The sequence below is a fragment of the Phyllobates terribilis genome, unplaced genomic scaffold (assembly GCF_046119375.1).
Source record: "Phyllobates terribilis strain yellow unplaced genomic scaffold, ASM4611937v1 Scaffold_8__6_contigs__length_399053987, whole genome shotgun sequence".
NCBI classification, from domain to species: Eukaryota; Metazoa; Chordata; class Amphibia; order Anura; family Dendrobatidae; genus Phyllobates; species Phyllobates terribilis.
Genome location: NW_027362768.1, coordinates 164,661,419 through 164,686,985, shown reverse-complemented (window position 1 = coordinate 164,686,985; position 25,567 = coordinate 164,661,419). Strand labels below are relative to the sequence as shown.

At 46.9% G+C, this 25,567-nt stretch overlaps 1 long non-coding RNA gene across 1 annotated transcript; it reads left to right on the top strand.

The window, feature by feature from the left end:
• The first annotated feature begins 11,546 nt into the window (after positions 1–11,546).
• LOC141157003 (uncharacterized) lies at positions 11,547–16,884 on the top strand. Its single transcript, XR_012247733.1, has 3 exons — positions 11,547–11,596; positions 15,454–15,536; positions 16,847–16,884. It is a non-coding gene; the product is annotated as an uncharacterized lncRNA (long non-coding RNA).
• The last annotated feature ends 8,683 nt before the right edge of the window (positions 16,885–25,567 follow it).

Sequence of the window (25,567 nt, the reverse complement as noted above, 5' to 3'; positions counted from 1 at the left end):
ACCAGACTCTTTTAAACAGATATATTGGTGTCTGACCAGTCAGGGAGACACTATCACTGTTTTTTTTTAACGGCAAAAAATGCCAAAAGCAGGATAATACAGAGATTTCACCCGTGGAACTGCAATACCACAGTTATAGCTATGTGGTGTACACCAGAATCTTTTAAACAGATATATTGGTGTCTGACCAGTCAGGGAGACACTATTACAGTTTTTTTACAGCAAAAAATGCCAAAAGCAGGATAATACAGAGATTTGACCAGTGGAACTGCAAAACCACACTTACAGTTATGTGGCGTTCACCAGAATTTTTTAAACAGATATCTTGGTGTCTGACCAGTCAGGGAGACACTATTACAGTTTTCTTCTACGGCAAAAAATGCCAAAAGCAGGATAATACAGAGATTTGACCCGTGGAACTGCAAAACCACAGTCCTACTTCTCTGGCCTACACCAGACTCTTTTAAACAGATATCTTCATGTCTGACCAGTCAGAGAAACACTATTACAGGTTTTTTTTATGGCAAAAAAAGCCAAAAGCAGGACAATACAGAGATTTGACCCATGGAACTGCAAAACCACAGTTCTATTTCTCTGGCCTACACCAGACTCTTTTAAACAGATATATTGGTGTCTGACCAGTCAGGGAGACACTATTACTGTTTTTGTTTTATGGCAAAAAATGCCGAAAGCAGGATAATACAGAGATTTGACCCGTGGAACTGCAAAACCACAGTTCTATTTCTCTGGCCTACACCAGACTCTTTTAAACAGATATATTGGTGTCTGACCAGTCAGGGAGACACTATTACTGTTTTTTAATGGCAAAAAATGCCAAAAGCAGGATAATACAGAGATTTGACCAGTGGAACTGCAAAACCACAGTTCTATTTCTCTGGCCTACACCAGACTCTTTTAAACAGATATAATGGTGTCTGACCAGTCAGGGAGACACTATTACTGTTTTTTTAATGGCAAAAAATGCCAAAAGCAGGATAATACAGAGATTTGACCAGTGGAACTGCAATACCACAGTTCTATTTCTCTGGCCTAAACCAAACTCTTTTAAACAAATATATTGGTGTCTGACCAGTCAGGGAGACACTATTACAGTTTTTTTACGGCAAAAAATGCCAAAAGCAGGATAATAAAGAGATTTGACCAGTGGAACTGCAAAACCACAGTTCCAGTTATGTGGCATACACCAGATTCTTTTAAACAGATATATTGGTGTCTAACCAGTCAGGGAGACACTATTACAGTTTTTTTTACGGCAAAAAATGCCAAAAGCAGGATAATAAAGAGATTTGACCCGTGGAACTGCAAAACCACAGTTCCAGTTATGTGGCGTACACGAGAATCTTTTAAACAGATATCTTCATGTCTGACCAGTCAGAGAAACACTATTACAGTTTTTTTTTATGGCAAAAAAAGCCAAAAGCAGGACAATACAGAGATTTGACCCATGGAACTGCAAAACCACAGTTCTATTTCTCTGGCCTACACCAGACTCTTATAAACAGATATATTGGTGTCTGACCAGTCAGGAAGACACTATTACAGTTTTTTTATACGGCAAAAAATGCCAAAAGCAGGATAATACAGAGATTTGACCCGTGGAACTGCAAAACCACAGTTCTATTTCTCTGGCCTACACCAGACTCTTTTAAACAGATATATTGGTGTTTGACCAGTCAGGGTGACACTATTACTGTTTTTTTAATGGCAAAAAATGCCAAAAGCAGGATAATACAGAGATTTGACCATTGGAACTTCAAAACTACAGTTCTATTTCTTGGGCCTACACCAGACTCTTTTAAACAGATATATTAGTGTCTGACCAGTCAGGGAGACACTATTACAGTTTTTTTTACGGCAAAAAATGCCTAAAGCAGGATAATACAGAGATTTGACCCGTGGAAATGCAAAACCACAGTTCTATTTCTCTGGCCTACACCAGACTCTTTTAAAAAGATATATTGGTGTCTGACCAGTCAGGGAAACACTATTACTGTTTTTTTTTTTAACGGCAAAAAATGCCTAAAGCAGGATAATACAGAGATTTGACCCGTGGAAATGCAAAACCACAGTTCTATTTCTCTGGCCTACACCAGACTCTTTTAAAAAGATATATTGGTGTCTGACCAGTCAGGGAAACACTATTACTGTTTTTTTTTAACGGCAAAAAATGCCGAAAGCAGGATAATACAGAGATTTGACCCGTGGAACTGCAAAACCACAGTTCTATTTCTCTGGCCTACACCAGACTCTTTTAAACAGATATATTGGTGTCTGACCAGTCAGGGAGACACTATTACTGTTTTTTTAATGGCAAAAAATGCCAAAAGCAGGATCATACAGAGATTTGACCAGTGGAACTGCAAAACCATAGTTCTATTTCTCTGGCCTACACCAGACTCTTTTAAACAGATATAATGGTGTCTGACCAGTCAGGGAGACACTATTACTGTTTTTTTAATGGCAAAAAATGCCAAAAGCAGGATAATATAGAGATTTGACCAGTGGAACTGCAAAACCTCAGTTCTTTTTCTCTGGCCTACACCAGACTCTTTTAAACAGATATATTGGTGTCTGACCAGTCAGGGAGACACTATTACAGTTTTTTTACGGCAAAAAATGCCAAAAGTAGGATAACAAAGACATTTGACCAGTGGAACTGCAAAACCACAGTTCCAGTTATGTGGCGTACACGAGAATCTTTTAAACAGATATCTTTATGTCTGACCAGTCAGAGAAACACTATTATAGTTTTTTTTATGGCAAAAAAAGCCAAAAGCAGGACAATACAGAGATTTGACCAGTGGAACTGCAAAACCACAGTTATACTTATGTGGCGTACACCACAATCTTTTAAACAAATATATTGGTGTCTGACCAGTCAGGGAGACACTATTAAAGTTTATTTTCACGGCAAAAAATGCCAAAAGCAGGATAATACAGAGATTTGACCCGTGGAACTGCAAAACCACAGTTCTATTTCTCTGGCCTACACCAGACTCTTTTAAACAGATATACTGGTGTCTGACCAGTCAGGGAGACACTATTACAGTTTTTTTTTTACGGCAAAAAATTCCAAAAGCAGGATTATACAGAGATTTGACCCATGGAACTGGAAAACCACAGCTCTATTTTTCTGGCCTACACCAGACTCTTTTAAATAGATATATTGGTGTCTGAACAGTAACAGACACACTCAATTTTTTTGGGGGGGGAGGGTGGAGGGATACCAAAAGGTTAATAAGACGCGTATTTGTACAGTCTGACTGAGGAAAAAAAAAGGATTTAGATTAAAAAAAAAGGATTTTTCCTGGCCCCTGAGACCTGGGGATAAGTCTAGCAATTTGACCAACAGGAGCACACAGGACTGTAATGCAGCGTTTGCTGGTATAACCACTGAGTCTCCTATACAGCCTGCCTGCCTGCCTGCCTGATATCTGGGATGGATATTAGTCCTGAGAAGGACTGTTTGTTTGATTTGGCAGGCTTTAGAGACCCTACACTTACTATTTCGGAGTATAAATCTCTCCCTAGCTCAGCAGCACTGACCCTACAGTGGCTGATCCGGAGCGACTGTGTCCAAGATGGCGGCGCCCGGTTTTAAATACTCGAGGTGACGCTGTGCGGACAGCCAATCACTGTAATGCCCACAAACAACATGGCTGCGGCATTACAGTGACTGGCTGGCAATCCCTGCATGTTCATTGGCTCTGTAAAGAGCGCCAAACGTGCAGGGCGGAGACCCGAGCTCCCGCCCGAGTAACCCGGAAATGCTTGGTGCTCGCCGAACATCCCGAGTAGTGAAATGCTCGGGCGAGTAACGAGCAGTGTCGAGCATGCTCGCTCAACAATATTAATTAGTATTGGTCACTCAATTTGTTATTCTCAGGGTAAAGCCTGTTGGCACCACCCACCATGTAATGAGTGTCCCCTTACCTCAATCCAAGCTGGGGTAACAACTTATTTGCAGGGTATATCACTCCACCATTAGGGCTGCAACCCGAATTTCAGGACCCCATGCTGGCAAAATTTGCGGGTCCCCTTGAGACTTCAACCAGGCTCCACCCAAGCTCCATTTCCAACCCTCGAACCTTCCACAGTCCCACCGCCCACTCTTGGAAAAAGTCCACTTCGGAATGTCATCACTAGTGTTGAGCGATACCTTCCGGTATCGGGAAATATCGGATCGGATTGGATCGGACCGATACCCAAAAAATATCGGATATCGCCGATTCCGATACTGGAAACCAATGCAAGTCAATGGGACACAAATATCGGAATGCCATCTCAGCGTGAGAGAATTCTCCTGATTGTTTAAAAGCCGGCGGGTAGTGAAAAGCCGCCGGGCGGTAAAAAGCCGCCGGCTTTTAAACAATCACACAGCCCCATACTGCTTCCCCGCAGCCTCCCATCCCGATCCTCCGCTCCCCCGCCACCTCCCATCCCGATCCTAAGTTAGGACCGGGCGGGGAGCGCAGCACCAAGGAGTGGGGCGCAAAGGACCCGGGCGGGGAAGCAGTGAAAAGACTATACCGCCGGCTTTCCCGTTCTGTGCTGCGCTCCCCGCTCCCTGATATATGTGGTATGAGTATGATTGGTGTGTGCGCGGTGTCTGCCGGTGTTTGCGGGTGTCTGCCGGTGTCTGCCGGTGTTTGTGGGTGTTTGTGGGTGTTTGCGGGTGTCTGCGCGATGTCTGCGTGCAGGCAGACATAGGCCGATGTGACACTACTACTCCCATCAGCCTATGTCTGTCCCCAGTCCACTCGTGCCAGCAGGATCAGCTCGATGGGAGCAGTAGTTCCCATCAGCCTGATCCTGCTATTTAAATTGCCCTACTGTGTCCTTTAAACTGCCCCATATGTTATTTTGGCCCCCATAGGTTTATATTTTTGGCCCTATACATGTTTTATTTTTTTAGGCCCCCATATATTTTTTTTGTTTTTGGTCCCCAATAAGTTTTAAATACATTTCATTGGTGGCCAGTGGTTACCTAAAATAAATTAGTTTATACATTACCTGTCCCCGCCGATCGCCACCTAAAATAAAGTAAAAAATAAAAATATACACCTATACTCACCTAGACACCTAATTCCCCGAAGCCATCGATCTCCTGTAATAAAATAATAAACCACAATTTTATCCTTACCCCTCCGTAGTAGTCCAAATCGAGTGTCCCATGATGATCTCCAGTTTAGAGCAGCCACATAAAATGTGACCGCTCTAAACCGCTGCCGCCGCTGCAATGACAGGGCCGTAAAGCAGCCCCGTCATTGCATAAGCGGGTTCACCGGAGTTCAGACAGCGCTGCTCCGGTGAGCTCCTTTACGGCCCCGCTGACCGTGAGAAATTCCCACGGTACAGCAGGGTCGTAAAGGAGGTCACCGGAGCAGCGCTGACTGAATGCACTCCGGTGACCTCAGTCAGGGGCTCACGCTGCCGGGAGCGGACGTGTTCCCGGCAGTGTGAACATAGAGCAGCAATGACAGCTGTCACATCTCCAGATGTGACAGCTGTGCATGGGAGATCAGCACAGGAACGTGGACAGGTAACTATTTTTTTTTTAGTAAACTAAGAATTAAATAAAATTGTGTGTTTACTTCAAATAAATTATTTTTTTCTGGGTATAGTGTGTGTTTTTTCTTTTTAACACTTTGTAACTTTGTAGGTTAGTAATGGGGGTGTCTTATAGACGCCCATCATTACTAACCTGGGCTTCATGGCAGCTGGCGCTGACATGAACCCCACCACTATTACCCCCTGCCACCGCACCAGGGCAGCGTGGAAGAGCGAGGCTAAGCACAGATTTGGCGCACAAATAGGATGTGCAAAATCTGGGGCGGCTGAGGGCTGATATTATAGCCTGGGAGGGGGCCTATAACCATGGCCCCTTTCTAGGCTATTAATATCAGGTCGCAGCTGTCCGCCTAGCCTTTGCTGGCTCCAATTTATAGGGGGACCCTATTTTTTTTTGGGGGGGGGGGGTCCCACCTGTAGAATGGGCTGTAAAGGCTAAGTTAACTGCTGGGGACTGATATTAATAGCAAGGGAAGGGGCCATGATCATTGGATACTTCCCAGACTATTAAAGCAGCCCTCAGCTTTCTCTCTTTTCCTTAAAAATACTCGTGAGCCCCCTTTCTAGGCTATTAATATCAGGTCGCAGCTGTCCGCCTAGCCTTTGCTGGCTCCAATTTATAGGGGGACCCTATTTTTTTTTGGGGGGGGGGTCCCACCTGTAGAATGGGCTGTAAAGGCTAAGTTAACTGCTGGGGACTGATATTAATAGCAAGGGAAGGGGCCATGATCATTGGATACTTCCCAGACTATTAAAGCAGCCCTCAGCTTTCTCTCTTTTCCTTAAAAATACTCGTGAGCCCACCCTTTTTTTTTTTTTTTTTTTTTCTATGATACATTGAATAGGGGTTGGACTAGGAAATTACATCAAATTGGTCTTTTTTTTTTTTTTCTTCACTCACTTTATTTGTCGTCAAAAACGCACATAGAATCCGCATGCGTTTTTCTGGCAAGGAGATGCAGAAATGGTCAGCAAAATTTCTGCTTCATTTCTGCATCGTGGGCACATAGCCTAATATTGGCGTGACCCCATGAATTTCGGGCTTAGGGCCAGCGGATAATACAAAGCTGGCCCTAACCCCTTTATTACCCAGTGAGCCACCGCACCAGGGCCCTGGATGAGTTGGGTACAGCGCCAGAAGATGGCGCTTCTATGAACGTGACATTTTCTGGGGTGGCTGCGGACTGCAATTTGCAGCGGGGGGGGGGGGGGGGGCAGAAAGCTTGGGCCACCCTGCGCTGTGGATTCCAGCCCCCAGCTGCTTGGTTGTACCTGGTTGGACACAAAAATAGGGCGAAGCCCCATGTATTTTTTTTTTTAATTATTTCATGAAATTCATGAAATAGTAAAAAAAAAAAGGGGTTTCCCTATATTGTTGTGTCCGGCCAGGTACAAATAGGCAGCTGGGGGTTGGGGGCAGCCCATTCCTGGATGCTGTACCTGGCTGGCATACGAAAATATGGCGAAGCCCATGTCAAAATTTTTGGGAAATATAAATTAAAAAATAAATAATAATTAAGGGACTGCATCTTTATTAACCCCTCAAGTGTCATTTAGTGTTAAAATAAAGGATTTATTAAAAAAAAAATTGGCGTGGTTCCCCCATAATTTTAGTCTCTAGCGGAGGTTAAGCAGACGGCTGGGGCCGATGTTTGAAGCCTGGGAAGGGGGTAATACCCACGGAGCTTCCCAGGCTACTAATATCAGCCCCCAGCTGAATATCTAGCCTTTACTAGCTATTAAAATGGGGGACCCAAAAAAAAATGACATGGGGTCCCCCCTATTTTAATAGCTAGCAAAGACTAGGCAAACAGCTGGGGCTGATATTAATAGCCCAGGAAGGGTGCCATGAATATTGTCCCCCTCCCAGGCTAGAAACACCAGCCGTCAGCCGCCCCAGAAATGGCACATCCATAGGATGCGCCAATTCTGGCACTTAGCCTCGCTCTTCCCACTGCCCTGTAGTGGTGGCAGTGGGGTAATAGGGCTGGGGTTGATGTCAGCTTATAATGCCAGCTGACATCAAGCCCAGGTTAGTAATGGAGAGGCGTCTATAAGACACCCCTATTACTAACCCCATAGTCAAACTTAAAAAAAACACAAACACCCAGAATAAAGTCCTTTAATTGAAATAAAGACACAATTCTTTATTGTTCTAAATTAAACCATACTTACCATCACGCCCATTCCAGCTGAAGCCAACGATCTCCTGCAATAAAAGTAAAATAATAAAGCAACCTCATCCTCACTTTTCCATGGTTCCCACGACGGCTCCAGCTCTGCTACATTCACATGACAGGCTGGACTGCAGCAGAACGCTGCCATCCAGCTTGCCATGCCGCAGACACTGAGAAGCTCCTCAGTGAAGCTCCTCAGTGTCTGGTTGTGACGGCATAAAGATGAGCCGAGGTCATGTCCAATGAACTCAGCTCACCTCATGCATGTCACTGACAGCGTGGGAAAATTCTCCTGAGCTTGCAATGAGCATGAGAGAATTCTCCGGCTGAAGCGCTGAGTGCAGGAGAATTCTCCCACGCTGTCAATGACGTGCATGAGGTGAGCTGAGTCCATTGGACATGACCTCGGCTCATCTTTATGCCGTCACAGCGAGACACTGAGGATCGCAAGCATGCCTGCGCTTCTCAGTGTCTGTGGCATGGCAAGCTGGATGGCAGCTTTCGGCTGTGATCCAGCCTGTCATGTCAATGTAGCAGAGCTGAAGCTGTCGTGGGAATCATGGAAAGGTAAGGATGATGTTGCTTTATTATTTTACTTTTATTGCAGAAGACATTGGCTTCAGCTGGATTGGGCGTGATGGTAAGTATGGTTTAATTTAGAACATTAAAAAATTGTGTGTTTATTTCAATTAAAGGACTTTATTCTGGGTGTTGTGTTTTTTTTAAATACTTTACTAGAAATTCATGGCGGTCATGTCTAATATTGGCGTGACCCCATGAATTTTGGGCTTAGGGCCAGCTGATAATGCCAAGCTGGCCCTAACCCCTTTATTACCCAGTGAGCCACCGCACCAGGGCCCTGGATGAGTTGGGTACAGCGCCAGAAGATGGCGCTTCTATGAACGCGACATTTTCTGGGGTGGCTGCGGACTGCAATTTGCAGCGGGTGGGGGGCCAGAAAGCTTGGGCCTCCCTGCGCTGCGGATTCCAGCCCCCAGCTGCCTAGTTGTACCTGGCTGGACACAAAAATAGGGCGAAGCATCACGTATTTTTTTTTTTAAATTATTTCATGAAATAATTTTAAAAAAAGGGCTTCTTAGTAGAATTAACCTACAAGGAAAGAAAGGGTTTATTTTTATTCCGATATTTGTGTCCCATTGACTTGCATTGGTTTCCGGTATCGGAATCGGCGATATCCGATATATTTTGGGTATCGGTCCGATCCAATCCGATCCGATATTTCCCGATATCGGAAAGTATCGCTCAGCACTACAGACCACATATTACCACCATATAGTGACTGGATAATACCACATACAAGGGACAAATACCGCCCACCATGACCAGACCACATATTACCACCAGATAGTGACTGAATACTACAATACTGATCATTAATACAAAAAACAATACTAATATTACCAGAAGTGCCATTATACATGGGAGCTTTGTACACAGTATACAGTGTATAGTCAGTTTACTGGTAATACAGGGACTCACCAGTGACATTATACACAGGAGTTCTGTATATAGTATACAGTGTATAGTGTCAGTGTACAGGTAACACACGGACTCACCAGTAACATTACACACAGAAGCTCTGTATATAGTGTCAGTGTACAAGTAATACAGTGATCAACAGGGATATTATGCACAGGAGATTTGTATATATAGTGTACAGGTAATACAGGGATCACTTGTGACATTATACACAGGATATCTGTATATAGTGTCAGTGTTTAGCAAATATTGATTAATTGAGACTGGTGGGCGGGGGATAGCAAATGGAGAGGAATAGAGCCTCAATTCATCACCATTTGCTGTCCCCCACCCACCAGTCTCAATTCATCACCATTAGCTGTCCCCCACCCCCAAGTCTCAATTCATCACCATTTGCTGTCCCCCACCCCCAGTCTCAATTCATCACCATTTGCTGTCCCCCACCCCCCAGTCTCTATTCATCACCATTTGCAGCCCCTCACCTCCCAATCTCAAGTCATCATCACCATTTGCTGTCCCCCACCCATCAGTGTCAATTCATCACCATTTGCTGTCCCCCACCCCCCAGTCTCAATTCATCACCATTTGCTGTCCCCCATCCCCAGTCTCAATTCATCACCATTTGCTGTCCCCCACCCCCCAGTTTCTATTCATCCCCATTTGCTGTCCCCCACCCCCCAGTTTCTATTCATCCCCATTTGCTGCCCCTCACCTCCCAATCTCAAGTCATCATCACCATTTGCTGTCCCCCACCCCCCAGTTTCTATTCATCACCATTTGCTGCCCCTCACCTCCCAATCTCAAGTCATCATCACCATTTGCTGTCCCCCACCCCCCAGTTTCTATTCATCACCATTTGCTGCCCCTCACCTCCCAATCTCAAGTCATCATCACCATTTGCTGTCCCCCACCCATCAGTGTCAATTCATCACCATTTGCAGTCCCCCACCACCAGTGTCAATTCATTACCATTTGCTGTCCCTCACCCACCAGTCTTTATTCATCACCATTTGCTGTCCCTCATCCCCCAGTCTTTATTCATCACCATTTGCTGTCCCCCACCCTCAGTCTCAATTCATTACCATTTGCTGTCCCCCACCCTCCTAGTCTCTATTCATCCCCATTTGTGATTACTTTCTCATGCCGAATTGCCGAGAAAATAATCGCAGATCTGCCCTGCCCCATAGTATAACAGTGGGCCGAGTGTTATCCGATAAAACAACAGATAGCACCCGGCCGTGTTATACACCAGTGTGAGCGAACCCTTTTATTGACATACAGCCCAAATGACATAGCCAGCCAGCAGTGGCACACATCTAAATTGAGTACGCTTCCAAATTTGGTCCAAAACCAATAGGGCATCACAAATACACAGGCTTTTATGAAAATACTACCGGAGGGACGCTTACCAACATACGTGTTTTCCCCATCAGGATCATGTAGTCGCCCCCCGCAGGCTTAGCGCCAGCTCCCAGCCGCTGCTCACGTCTCATGACACATAGCTGCTGTAGCCAATGACTGAGCTGTGTGACTGAATTTACTGAAAAAAGGGCAGCTTTTGAGTTAAAAAAGGTGAATAATTTTATTTTCAGCAGCCTGTGTATGCGGCTTATTCAATTACCCCAAAAGGCCCAAGTTTAATGGGCTGAAACATAGCATACACAGGCTAAAAAAGTGCAAGTATAAAAAATCTATTTCTCTTTCTTATATCCTGACAGCCTCAATTATATATATATAGAAAGAATCCAAAGTCAGGAATAACCCAGCACCAACTTCATAATTGAGTTGCAGTAAAGCAAATATTATAACTCTTATGACTGATTGACGGCCCCTCTTGTGCACAAGGGCAGTCAACATCTCTCCTATAATGTGACAGGTTCTAATTATAATGTAACATGGATCTTTCTCTGTTGTTCCATACGTTGTCCCATTAATCCCCAGCCCTGGTCTCCCAATAACACAGTGACCGGGCTCCAATCACAGAGCTGTCCTCTCGCTTCCTGCAGGTTGCACCCAGATAACTGTAACATTTGCAGGTTCTTGTGACAGAAGCTGTGGCCCCGCCTGGGGTTGTCTCAGCTTCTTCTCTCGTTACTCACATACTTATATTACATTTTATAATGGTGATGACTGTGTTAATTGAGATGTCCTGCTATTCCTGCATCCCAGTGTCAGGTGTGAGCAAGGAAAGGGGATGATATTCTGTGCAGGTACCTGCCTCATGAAACTAGTTGGCACTGCCCACTTTATTTAAGCCATTGTCACCTTCCAGGCCTCACACTTACCTTTATCAGCCAGGAGGATCTACAGGGATTATCTGCACTCAGGTGAGGATGGAAAATCTCATTTTTTTTGTCATTCATTCCTGGAAAATGATTTGTTTATTCCAAGTTATTTTACTTAAAGTTCCTGTGACAGTATCTGAGAAAAGACAGAAAATTATATGTATTTATCCAAAGTCAATGGTCCACTGTGTCTTGTAAACAGGATTTGGGCTAAATAATGTGGACTATTAGGAGGCTTTATGATAGATAGATTATATATACAGTACAGACCAAAAGTTTGGACACACCTTCTCATTTAAAGATTTTTCTGTATTTTCATGACTTTGAAAATTGTACATTCACACTGAAGGCATCAAAACTATGAATTAACACATGTGGAATTATATACTTAACAAAAAAGTCTGAAACTACTGAAAATATGTCTTATATTCTGGGTTCTTCAAAGTAGCCACCTTTTGCTTTGATGACTGCTTTGCACACTCTTGGCATTCTCTTAATGAGCTTCAAGAGGTAGTCACCGGAAATGATTTTCACTTCACAGGTGTGCCCTGTCAGGTTTAATAAGTGGAATTTCTTGCCTTATAAATGGGGTTGGGACCATCAGTTGTGTTGTGCAGAAGTCTGGTGGATGCACAGCTGATAGTCTTACTGAATAGACTGTTAGAATTTGTATTATGGCAAGAAAAAAGCAGCTAAGTAAAGAAAAACGAGTGGCCATCATTACTTTAAGAAATGAAGGTCAGTCAGTCCGAAAAATTGGGCAGACTTTGAATGTGTCCCCAAGTGCAGCTGCAAAAACCATCAAGCACTACAAAGAAACTGGCTCACATGAGGACCGCCCCAGGAAAGGAAGACCAAGAGTCACCTCTGCTTCTGAGGATAAGTTTATCCGAGTCACCAGCCTCAGAAATCGCAGGTTAACAGCAGCTCAGATTAGAGACCAGGTCAATGCCACACAGAGTTCTAGCAGCAGACACATCTCTACAACAACTGTTAAGAAGAGACTTTGTGCAGCAGGCCTTCATGGTAAAATAGCTGCTAGGAAACCACTGCTAAGGACAGGCAACAAGCTGAAGAGACTTGTTTGGGCTAAAGAACACAAAGAATGGACATTAGACAAGTGGAAATCTGTGCTTTGGTCTGATGAGTCCAAATTTGAGATCTTTGGTTCCAACCACCGTGTCTTTGTGGAATGCAGAAAAGGTGAACGGATGGACTCTACATGCCTGATTCCCACCGTGAAGCATGGAGGAGGAGTTGTGATGGTGTGGGGGTGCTTTGCTGGTGACACTGTTGGGGATTTATTCAAAATTGAAGGCATACTGAACCAGCATGGCTACCACAGCATCTTGCAGCGGCATGCTATTCCATCCGGTTTGCGTTTAGTTGGACCATCATTTATTTTTCAACAGGACAATGACCCCAAACACACCTCCAGGCTGTGTAAGGGCTATTTGACCAAGAAGGAGAGTGATTGGGTGCTACGCCAGATGACCTGGCCTCCACAGTCACCAGACCTGAACCCAATCGAGATGGTTTGGGGTGAGCTGGACCGCAGAGTGAAGGCAAAAGGGCCAACAAGTGCTAAGCATCTCTGGGAACTCCTTCAAGATTGTTGGAAGATCATTTCCGGTGACTACCTCTTGAAGCTCATCAAGAGAATGCCAAGAGTGTGCAAAGCAGTCATCAAAGCAAAAGGTGGCTACTTTGAAGAACCTAGAATATAACACATATTTTCAGTTGTTTCACACTTTTTTGTTCAGTATATAATTCCACATGTGTTAATTCATAGTTTTGATGCCTTCAGTGTGAATGTACAATTTTCAAAGTCATGAAAATACAGAAAAAACTTTAAATGAGAAGGTGTGTCCAAACTTTTGGTCTGTACTGTATATATATATATATATATATATATATATATATATATATATATATATATATATATAAAGGAGAGGCTATGAATATGTCCTTTGCAGTTGAAGTAGCAGTTAAATATGTTTCAGGCTCCAAATCAGCAAGTGTATGGATAGATATCCTGTCTAACTACTGCAAAGGGGGCGCTAATGTTCACTCTATCATCTGACACTGAACAAGTAGCAAATGCTGAAAGATTTGATCTATGAAACTTGAATCGTGGGGAGTAAGATGCTGGATATAACTCAGGATCAGTACAGGAGCAGTAATGTAATGTATGTACTGTGAGGCAGTGACTGGGATCATATACGAGGGACGTTATATCTCCCCCAGAATGTGCACAGAGATTTATTAAACCCATTGGAGTGCATGGCAGTCACAGACACAGCTGCGGCTGCAATGCAGGAATGAAGGTGGGCATTGACCTGGTCAGACTATCTGGCTAAGACAGATTAAGTAAAACCCGGCAGGGTGTTCATTTCTTGGAGGAGGCTACAGGAAGGCAGTGGGGCGGCCTCCTCCCTCCAACCCGGGTTTTCCAGTGGCTCTTGCCACAGGTCCTTTGAAAACCCTGCACTATGGATTAGTGTTGTTCAGTCTTGGGACCTGCTAGGACCACAGCAGGAAAAGCTCCGCGGGCCTGTGAGTAGCTGAACCCACGCCTGGGAAGGCTCTGCACCCATCAGGCTCTGAGCGGCCCGGCGCGGCCGTTGCCCCCGGCAACCATTGTTATGGACTTGTGTTAACTCGGCTGCGAACCGGAGGACTTTCTGTTACCTGTGAGTTTGCTGAATAAAAGCTGCTTATGTTGGACTTGCTTGGGTTACTGCCTCAGTTACTGCACAGTGTGAACACCGCCGCCTTACAGTACACAGTGACTGCACCAGCAGAATAGTGAGTGCAGCTCTGGAGTATAATACAGAATGTAACTCAGGATCAGTACAGGATAAGAAATGTAATGTATGCACACAGTGACTCCACCAACAGAATAGTGAGTGCAGCTCTGGAGTATAATACAGGATGTAACTCAGCATCAGTACAGGATAAGTAATGTAATGTATGTACACAGTGACTGCACCAGCAGAATAGTGAGTGCAGCTCTGGAGTATAATACAGGATGTAACTCAGGATCAGTAATGTAATGTATGTACACAGTGACTGCACCAGCAGAATAGTGAGTGCAGCTCTGGGGAATAATACAGGATGTAACTCAGGATCAGTACAGGATCAGTAATGTACTGTATGTACACAGTGACTGCACCAGCAGAATAGTGAGTTCAGCTCTGGAGTCTAATACAGGATGTAACTCAGGATCAGTACAGGATAAGTAATGCTATGTATTCACAAATGAATAAACTTTTCTAATCCTCGTTTTCTGTAAATCTATTTATTTATCTGTTTTCTAACAGATATCTCAGACATATCTATTTTTCTATTTCTAAATTTAGGAGTGGGTCAAATTTGAACCCTAAACAGGTTCCTCCACTATAATGAGTGGAGCTACTTGGAAAACTATTTCACAACAGTGAATCTACATCTTTGTCGTTCTTCATGAATATCTATTATCAATCTGACCATATATTTATTTGACCATTCTTTTAAATATCTATCTCTAAACAGATTTGTTACAAACCATCATAACTGCCATTTTTAGGAAAAAATTAATAATAAAAAGAATAAGAAACAAAAAAAGCTAATTTCATGAGATTGAGGTATCTGTAGAATTACAATCTATGTGTATAAATTCAGCATCATATTAATGAATAAACAGTCATTAATAAACTCAATGATATCAACTGTTTTCTGAACATTTTTAAAGATTAGAAATGTTCTATTTATTTAGGCAATCTTTGGTAGAAAAAAGTGCAATAAAATGTGAAAACCATGGGTCACAAGGAGCTTTTTTTTTATTATAAGGAAACATTTAAGTTGTGACTGAGTGTTAATACTAAACTTAAATGGATTTCTCATTTATACATCCACAGACACTGAGGACACAAGGAAAAGGTCTGAGACTCTGATCTCAGAATGAACTGGAAGGCGCTCAAGCTCGGGCTGCTCCTTGCAGGTAAGTGGATGAATCTTTGCACTGGACATTGGTCCTGAAACAGAAATTTTCATGAATTTTCACCTCCTCCATCCTTTCAAAAATTCCAAAAGTCTTGAAACCTGCAATCATTGTTCGGTCCCTCCTTCAGCATTTTTGAAACATTAAGCCCTCTACCTTTCAAGGAAAACGTCATCAGAAACAGCCTTTTGGTTTTTATGATCCCTCACTATAGGATGAGTTATGATAAAAACTAACACTTCTTTTATAACGTTGGGCCCATACCCAGGAATCACTATTTTCAATAGCTGGTAATGGACACCTGTGCTATATACATATACGGCATGTCTGCTACACTATAAATATATTTTTAGGAATGAGATTTCCTATTTTTCTGCAGTAAAGCAAATTTTTGGAACTGTTCTTGTAGCACTCGGGCAAGATCTCTGCTCTCATCATATATTATAACAATATTACACCTTTAGAAGGAACCAGTCACCTCCACATTATTTACCTGCATATATGGGCTAAACTGCAGGTAAACACCATTTATATACTGTTTAGCCAACTTACAGGAGCAGATAGAAGAAGCTTCCAGTTATCAGGGCGGTGCAGGGAGCCATTATAGTCACTGTTCACTATAAAGTGAGTGCGGCTGTGATCATTCCCCTGCACATTTATTGACAACCAGCTCAGGAACAGAACGGATCATATACAGTAAGAATAGGGACAATAAATTAGATAATCACTTTAATGGTTGATCTATCAGCTTACTATGCTGCCATTAAAGAATGCACAGGACGTATAGTTTAAGAGCGGTGGTATTTATGAGCAGAGCGCCGCCCCCGCCTCTCCCAGACCCTCTGCATTGACTTACAGGCCGCTATACATATTTACACACAGCAATACAGCAATCCCTGTTCTGAACAGTGGGGGGAGCTGTGGAGGGGCAGCGCTCTTCTCATAAATAACACCGGCCTCAAATTGTGTTTTCAATGTTATTTTTCAGAATTGCTAGTAGCCAAATGGCAGATGCAATATAATGTCTTAAATAAGGCAGCATATTAGGCTGATTAATTGCTTTAAAGCCAAACAATATCTGGAGTAAAGGTGGCACCAATGTGCGAAAATGCATCATCCAGAGTGAGCCATGGGATAAATTGGGGCATCTTCCTCCTGCCTGGCACCTGCCTGTTACTGTTGTAAACCAATGGCTAAAATTCTCAGTATCCGGCCCTGAGACTGGTGACATAAAAAGCCAGATATAAATGTAGATGACATGTAGGTAACATCACACAGCTAATGCATAATCTGTATTTTTCTGTATACAGCCTTGAGCCTGGGAGCTGACGCACAAACGACAACTGGTAAGTAGAGAAGATTTTAAGTAAAAAATCAAAAGGTCTGAACCATGCTTCAAATACCACCAGCACTGAGCCTCCAACTACCACACAGCCTCCCACCAGCAATGAGCCTCCAACTACCACACAGCCTCCCACCAGCACTGAGCCTCCAACTACCACACAGCCTCCCACCAGCACTGAGCCTCCAACTACCACACAGCCTCCCACCAGCACTGAGCCTCCAACTACCACACAGCCTCCCACCAGCACTGAGCCTCCAACTACCACACAGCCTCCCACCAGCACTGAGCCTCCAACTACCACACAGCCTCCCACCAGCACTGAGCCTCCAACTACCACACAGCCTCCCACCAGCACTGAGCCTCCAACTACCACACAGCCTCCCACCAGCACTGAGCTTCCAACTACCACACAGCCTCCCACCAGCACTGAGCCTCCAACTACCACACAGCCTCCCACCAGCACTGAGCCTCCAACTACCACACAGCCTCCCACCAGCACTGAGCCTCCAACTACCACACAGCCTCCCACCAGCACTGAGCCTCCAACTACCACACAGCCTCCCACCAGCACTGAGCCTCCAACTACCACACAGCCTCCCACCAGCACTGAGCCTCCAACTACCACACAGCCTCCCACCAGCACTGAGCCTCCAACTACCACACAGCCTCCCACCAGCACTGAGCCTCCAACTACCACACAGCCTCCCACCAGCACTGAGCCTTCAACTACCACACAGCCTCCCACCAGCACTGAGCCTCCAACTACCACACAGCCTCCCACCAGCACTGAGCCTCCAACTACCACACAGCCTCCCACCAGCACTGAGCCTCCAACTACCACACAGCCTCCCACCAGCACTGAGCCTCCAACTACCACACAGCCTCCCACCAGCACTGAGCCTCCAACTACCACACAGCCTCCCACCAGCACTGAGCCTCCAACTACCACACAGCCTCCCACCAGCACTGAGCCTCCAACTACCACACAGCCTCCCACCACAACTGAGCCTCCAACTACCACACAGCCTCCCACCAGCACTGAGCCTCCAACTACCACACAGCCTCCCACCAGCACTGAGCCTCCAACTACCACACAGCCTCCCACCAGCACTGAGCCTCCAACCACCACACAGCCTCCTACCAGCACTGAGCCTCCAACTACCACACAGCCTCCCACCAGCACTGAGCCTCCAATTACCACACAGCCTCCCACCAGCACTGAGCCTCCAACTACCACACAGCCTCCCACCAGCACCCTAGCCTCCAACTACCACACAGCCTCCCACCAGCACTGAGCCTCCAACTACCACACAGCCTCCCACCAGCACTGAGCCTCCAACTACCACACAGCCTCCCACGAGCACTGAGCCTCCAACTACCACACAGCCTCCCACCAGCACTGAGCCTCCAACTACCACACAGCCTCCTACCAGCACTGAGCCTCCAGCTACCACACAGACTCCCACCAGCACTGAGCCTCCAACTACCACACAGCCTCCCACCACAACTGAGCCTCCAACTACCACACAGCCTCCCACCAGCACTGAGCCTCCAACTACCACACAGCCTCCCTCCAGCATTGAGCCTCCAACTACCACACAGCCTCCCCCCGGTACTGAGCCTCCAACTACCACACAGCATCCAACCCGTACTGAGCCTCCAACTACCACAAAGTCTCCCACCAGCACTGAGCCTCCAACTACCACACAGCCTCCCACCAGCATTGAGCCTCTAACTACGGCACAGCCTCCCACCACAACTGAGGCTCCAACTACCACATAGCATCCAACCAGTACTGAGGCTCCAACTACCACACAGCCTCCCACCAACACCGAGCCTCCAACTACCACACAGCCTCCCACCAGCACTGAGCCTCCAACTACCACACAGCCTCCCACCAGCACTGAGCCTCCAACTACCACACAGCCTCCCACCAGCACTGAGCCTCCAACTACCACACAGCCTCCCACCAGCACTGAGCCTCCAACTACCACACAGCCTCCCACCACAACTGAGCCTCCAACTACCACACAGCCCCCCACCAGCACTGAGCCTCCAACTACCACACAGCCTCCCACCAGCACTGAGCCTCCAACTACCACACAGCATCCAACCAGCACTGAGCCTCCAACTACCGCACAGCCTCCCACCACAACTGAGCCTCCAACTACCACACAGCCTCCCACCACAACTGAGCCTCCAACTACCACACAGCATCCCACCAGAACTGAGCCTCCAATTAACACACAGCCTCTCACCACAACTGAGCCTCCAACTACCACACAGCATCCAACTAGCACTGAGCCTCCAACTGCCAAACAGCATCCAAGCAGCACTAAGCCTCCAACTACCACACAGCATCCAACCAGTACAGAGCCTCCAACTGCCACACAACCTTCCACAAGCACTGAGCCTCCAACTGACACACTGAGCCTCCAACTGCCTCCCACCAGCACTGAGCCTCCAACTACCACACAGCCTCCCACCACAACTGAGCCTCCAACTACCACACAGCCTCCCACCAGCACTGAGCCTCCAACTACCACACAGCATCCAACCAGCACTGAGCCTCCAACTACCACACAGCCTCCCACCAGCACTGAGCCTCCAACTACCACACAGTCTCCCACCAGCACTGAGCCTCCAACTACCACACAGCCTCCCACCAGCACTGAGCCTCCAACTACCACACAGTCTCCCACCAGCACTGAGCCTCCAACTACCACACAGCCTCCCACCAGCACTGAGCCTCCAACTACCACACAGCCTCCCACCAGCACTGAGCCTCCAACTACCACACAGCCTCCCACCAGCACTGAGCCTCCAACTACCACACAGCCTCCCACCAGCACTGAGCCTCCAACTACCACACAGCCTCCCACCACAACTGAGCCTCCAACTACCACACAGCCCCCCACCAGCACTGAGCCTCCAACTACCACACAGCCTCCCACCAGCACTGAGCCTCCAACTACCACACAGCCTCCCACCAGCACTGAGCCTCCAACTACCACACAGCCTCCCACCACAACTGAGCCTCCAACTACCACACAGCCTCCCACCAGCACTGAGCCTCCAACTACCACACAGCCTCCCACCAACACTGAGCCTCCAACTACCACACAGCATCCCTCCGGCACTGAGCCTCCAACTACCACACAGCATCCCTCCAGCACTGAGCCTCCAACTACCACACAGCCTCCCACCAGCACTGAGCCTCCAACTACCACACAGCCTCCCACCAGTACTGAGCCTCCAACTACCACACAGCCTCCCACCAGCACTGAGCCTCCAACTACCACACAGCCTCCCACCAGCACTGAGCCTCCAACTACCACACGGCCTCCCACCAGCACTGAGCCTCCAAATACCACACGGCCTCCCACCAGCACCGAACCTCCAACTACCACACAGCCTCCCACCAGCACCGAGTCTTCAACTACCACACAGCATCCAACCAGTATGGAGCCTCCAACTGCCACACAGCATCCAACCAGCACTGAGCCTCCAACTATCACACAGCATCCAACCAGTACAGAGCCTCCAACTGCCACACAACCTTCCACAAGCACTGAGCCTCCAACTACCACACAGCATCCAACCAGTACTGAGCCTCCAACTGCCACACAACCTTCCACAAGCACTGAGCCTCCAAATACCACACAGCATCCAACCAGCACTGAGCCTCCAACTACCACACAGCCTCCCACCACAACTGAGCCTCCAACTACCACACAGCCTCCCACCAGCACTGAGCCTCCAACTACCACACAGCCTCCCACCAGCACTGAGTCTCCAACTACCACACAGCATCCCACCAGAACTGAGCCTCCAATTAACACACAGCCTCTCACCACAACTGAGCCTCCAACTACCACACAGCATCCAACTAGCATTGAGCCTCCAACTGCCACACAGCATCCAAGCAGCACTGAGCCTCCAACTACCACACAGCATCCAACCAGTACAGAGCCTCCAACTGCCACACAACCTTCCACAAGCACTGAGCCTCCAACTGCCACACAGCCTCCCACCAGCACTGAGCCTCCAACTACCACACAGCCTCCCACAACAACTGAGCCTCCAACTACCACACAGCCTCCCACCAGCGCTGAGCCTCCAACTACCACACAGCATCCAACCAGCACTGAGCCTCCAACTACCACACAGCCTCCCACCACAACTGAGCCTCCAACTACCACACAGCCTCCCACCACAACTGAGCCTCCAACTATCACACAGCCTCCCACCAGCACTGAGTCTCCAACTACCACACAGCCTCCCACCACAACTGAGCCTCCAATTAACACACAGCCTCCCACCCCAACTGAGCCTCCAACTACCACACAGCATCCAACCAGCAATGAGCATCCAACTACCACACAGCCTCCCACCAGCAGTGAGCCTCCAACTACCACACAGCCTCCCACCACAACTGAGCCTCCAACTACCACACAGCATCCAACCAGCACTGTGCCTCCAACTACCACACAGCCTCCCACCACAACTGAGCCTCCAATTAACACACAGCCTCTCACCACAACTGAGCCTCCAACTACCACACAGCATCCAACCAGCACTGAGCCTCCAACTACCACACAGCCTCCCCCCAGCACTGAGCCTCCAACTACCACACAGCCTCCCACCAGCACTGAGCCTCCAACTACCACACAGCCTCCCACCAGCACTGAGCCTCCAACTACCACACAGCCTGCCACCAGCACTGAGCCTCCAACTACCACACAGCCTCCCCCCAGTACTGAGCCTCCAACTACCACACAGCATCCAACCCGTACTGAGCCTCCAACTACCACAAAGCCTCCCACCAGCACTGAGCCTCCAACTACCACACAGCCTCCCACCAGCATTGAGCCTCTAACTACGACACAGCCTCCCACCACAACTGAGGCTCCAACTACCACATAGCATCCAACCAGTACTGAGCCTCCAACTACCACACAGCCTCCCACCAGTACTGAGCCTCCAACTACCACACAGCCTCCCACCAACACTGAGCCTCCAATTAACACACAACTTTCCACAAGCACTGAGCCTCCAACTACCACACAGCCTCCCACCAGAACTGAGCCTCCAACTACCACAGCCTCCCACCAGCACTGAGCCTCCAACTACCACACAGCCTCCCACCAGCACTGAGCCTCCAACTACCACACAGCCTCCCACCAGCACTGAGCCTCCAACTACCACACAGCCTCCCACCACAACTGAGCCTCCAACTACCACATAGCATCCAACCAGTACTGAGCCTCCAACTACCACACAGCATCCAACCAGTACTGAGCCTCCAACTACCACACAGCCTCCCACCAGCACTGAGCCTCCAACTACCACACAGCATCCAACCAGTACCGAGCCTCCAACTACCACACAGCCTCCCACCAGTACTGAATCTCCAACTACAACACAACCTCCCAAATTTTCTAGAGGATTTGATGGAAGTTACAATATTTTACTTGCTATTTGTGCAGTTGCTCTGGAGGGCTCCGTCCCCCACAAGTTCTTACCACCCAACAGTAAAGTGGATAGGACCTACCAGGATGGGGCCCAAACTATTTCAGGAGGGTCCCCTATAGCAACGGCATGGTCTGCTTTAATCTCTCGGCATTCTATTAAATATTCAGTTCTTTCATTTTAGTTCAGGTTTACTTTTATATTTTTTTTTACAAGATAAGAATAAATAATAGAATCGAAAACAGAATGAATTCAGCACTGCAAAAATAACTACAGAGCCGCACAATGTAGATATCCCCACACAGAGCTAAAATAATACTGATAATCGTGCTATACAATGTCTATATTAATGACAACCCCTTCAGCCGGGCGACTAATGTTAGCAATTCATCTGTTCAGATTGTATTGCGGCGTGGGATGGTAGCCATAGGTGAGGCACTTGTCTTCAGCGCCCCGGCACGTTACATAAAAGTGTGGGTCCTGGCTGGGTGTGTGGACTTGTGCTGTGAAGGCATTACGCCCATGCAGGTTGCATGTAACCAATCTTGCTGGTTTGCCAGGACCAGATGTTTCATAGTTCAATGAGGAAGACCACCTTTCCAAAATAACTTGGTAAGGGTTATATACAAGGGATAGCAGGTGCAAAGTGTTATGCACATTTCCTTTACAGTATAAAGAATTTTCCACACAGTATCCTTGCTCTGTAGTTTACTCCAGGGCTAGTAAGGCACACTGTTTCTCCCTACTTTGCCACAGCACAGCTTTACCGCTGCAGTCCTGATCAGCTCCTTATTTATTCTTCGGTTCAACGTTCTTTTTCTTCCACTACTGGCACCCTGGAGCCCTTGCTCTCTGGACCCCCACTAGTTCCATGTACTCAGTCCTGTTTAGGCCCATTACCTTCTGCGTTACAAACTCTAGGGTTTGCAACTCGGTGTCCTCTCCAAGGACCCTTCTCCAGAAGGCCACTCTGCCTCGTCATCCACTTTTCTTTAGAATCACACTGTTCCTTGCCTTAGTCTCCTCTCACTATGGATCACCCTTTTGGCAGTACTGCTCACTTCGCACTCTAAACTCAAACTCCTTAACTTACAAAAAGCAGTCACTTGCCCTAAAACTAAATCCAACCACTATGGGCTAGTCCTAAATAGTAAATCTATCCTAACTTACGCTATCATCACTACCTATGCTACAGTCAACTATCTACATCCCTATACTATCTGTGTTATTCACTGTGCCTTACATTACGCATTACTTATCTTACATTACTACACACTATACATTATACATTATGCATAACCGTATCACAATACATTACAACACAATTCACATGACACAAAATATACAAAAACACAAGACACTATTCACATTACATCACAACTAGTGATGAGCGAGCATACTCGCAAGTACTCGGTACTCGCCCGGGCATCTCAGTACTCGAGATGCTCGGAGCTCGTCGAGTACTTGCGAGATGCTTGGGTGGATGCTCGGGTCCCCTCCCTGCATGTTTGGCATTACAGTGATTGGCTGGCCGCACAGCGTCATCAGGTCTATATCAGACCTGGCGCCGCTGTGCTCGTCAGTCTACTCCGCAATCAAGCAGTGTAAGGAGAGGTGCTGCTGAGCTAGGGAGAGATTTGCTTGTGTATTAGGTAGTGTAGGGAGAAAACAAGTACATTACACATATCCATCTCAACAAACAGTCCTTCTGAGGACTAATCCATCTGCAGAGATATCAGGCAGGCACTGTATATAGGCAGGCAGGCAGTGTATATCGCAGACTGCAGTGCATATAGCACAAGAGGCTCCATTCCAGTTCTGCCTTCTCCTGCTGTTAGACATTTCTAGACAAAGGCCCAGGTCTCAGGGGCCAGGAATACATTTTTTTGGATCTTAATCCTCATTATTTGCTTAAAAAGTAATCCAGAGTGTACAGTTTTTCTGCTTCCATTTGCTTGTTGGCACTGCAGAATACAGTCAGGTCTTTTCCATATTACAGCACTAAAAATCCATCTATTTAAAACTGTGGTTTGTCCGTCACACTGATCACATATAATTGTGCTGAAAATTCTGCCTTTTCTGGCATCCATTCTAATTTTTTTTTAGTGTGTCAACAAAGTTTTTGACACCGGTTTGCTTTTCAAAATAGTTACCTACAGGCCAGGTATTCAAAACTGTGGTTTGTCGGTCACACGGATCACATATACGTTTTCTGAAAATTCTGCCATTTCTGGCTTCCATTCTATTTTTTTTTCAGTGTGTCAACAACGTTTTTGACACTGGTTTGCTGTTCAAAATAGTTACCTACAGGCCAGGTATTTAAAACTGCGGTTTCTTCATCACACGGATTACATATAACTTCGCTCCAAATTCAGCGATTTTGTAGTCAGCGTGGAAGATATTGTCCTCCATTTAAAATGGGAAAGGCGCATGGCAAGGGACGGGGGAACTGGACGTGATGGTGCATGCAGAGGCCGAGGCCGTGGGCAAGCTGAAATTGTGCCACAACAAACACCTACATCTTCTCGCCCGACCTTCCTGTCCCAATTCCTTGGGGACCCCAGCACACCACTACTGAACCCAGAGCTGTGTCAAAAGGTTGTTGGTTGGATAGCGGATAATGCTTCCAGTCACCAGGGTCCAGGAACAGTGTCTGCGGGTGGCACCATTGCTTCTTCCGCTATTGTGCATGCAAGCCAATCCCCTGTCCATGGTGCATGTGAAGATGCCTCCTGCCCTGCACCTGTTATTGCACACTCTCAAGTAGCAGCATCAGGAAGCACGTCAACGTCCTTGTCCCAACGCAGTTTTCAGATGTCAATACCCCAGTCCTTGGAACGTAAGCGCAAATACGCAGCCAGTGCCCCACAGGCCACACTACTAAATTCCCACATTTCCCGACTGCTTGCGCTCGAAATGTTGCCTTTTAGGCTTGTGGAGATGGAAGCATTCCACAACCTGATGGCGGCGGCCATCCCTCGGTACTCGGTCCCCAGCCGCCACTATTTCTCCCGGTGTGCCGTCCCTGCATTACACAAGTACGTGTCCAAAAACATTAGCCGTGCCCTCAACAACGCAGTTACCGGGAAAGTCCACCTAACCACGGACACGTGGACAAGTGCTTGTGGGCACGGACGCTACATCTCGCTGACGGCACACTGGGTTAACATAGTGGAAGCCAGGACCCAGTCGAACCTTGGGACGGAACATGTCC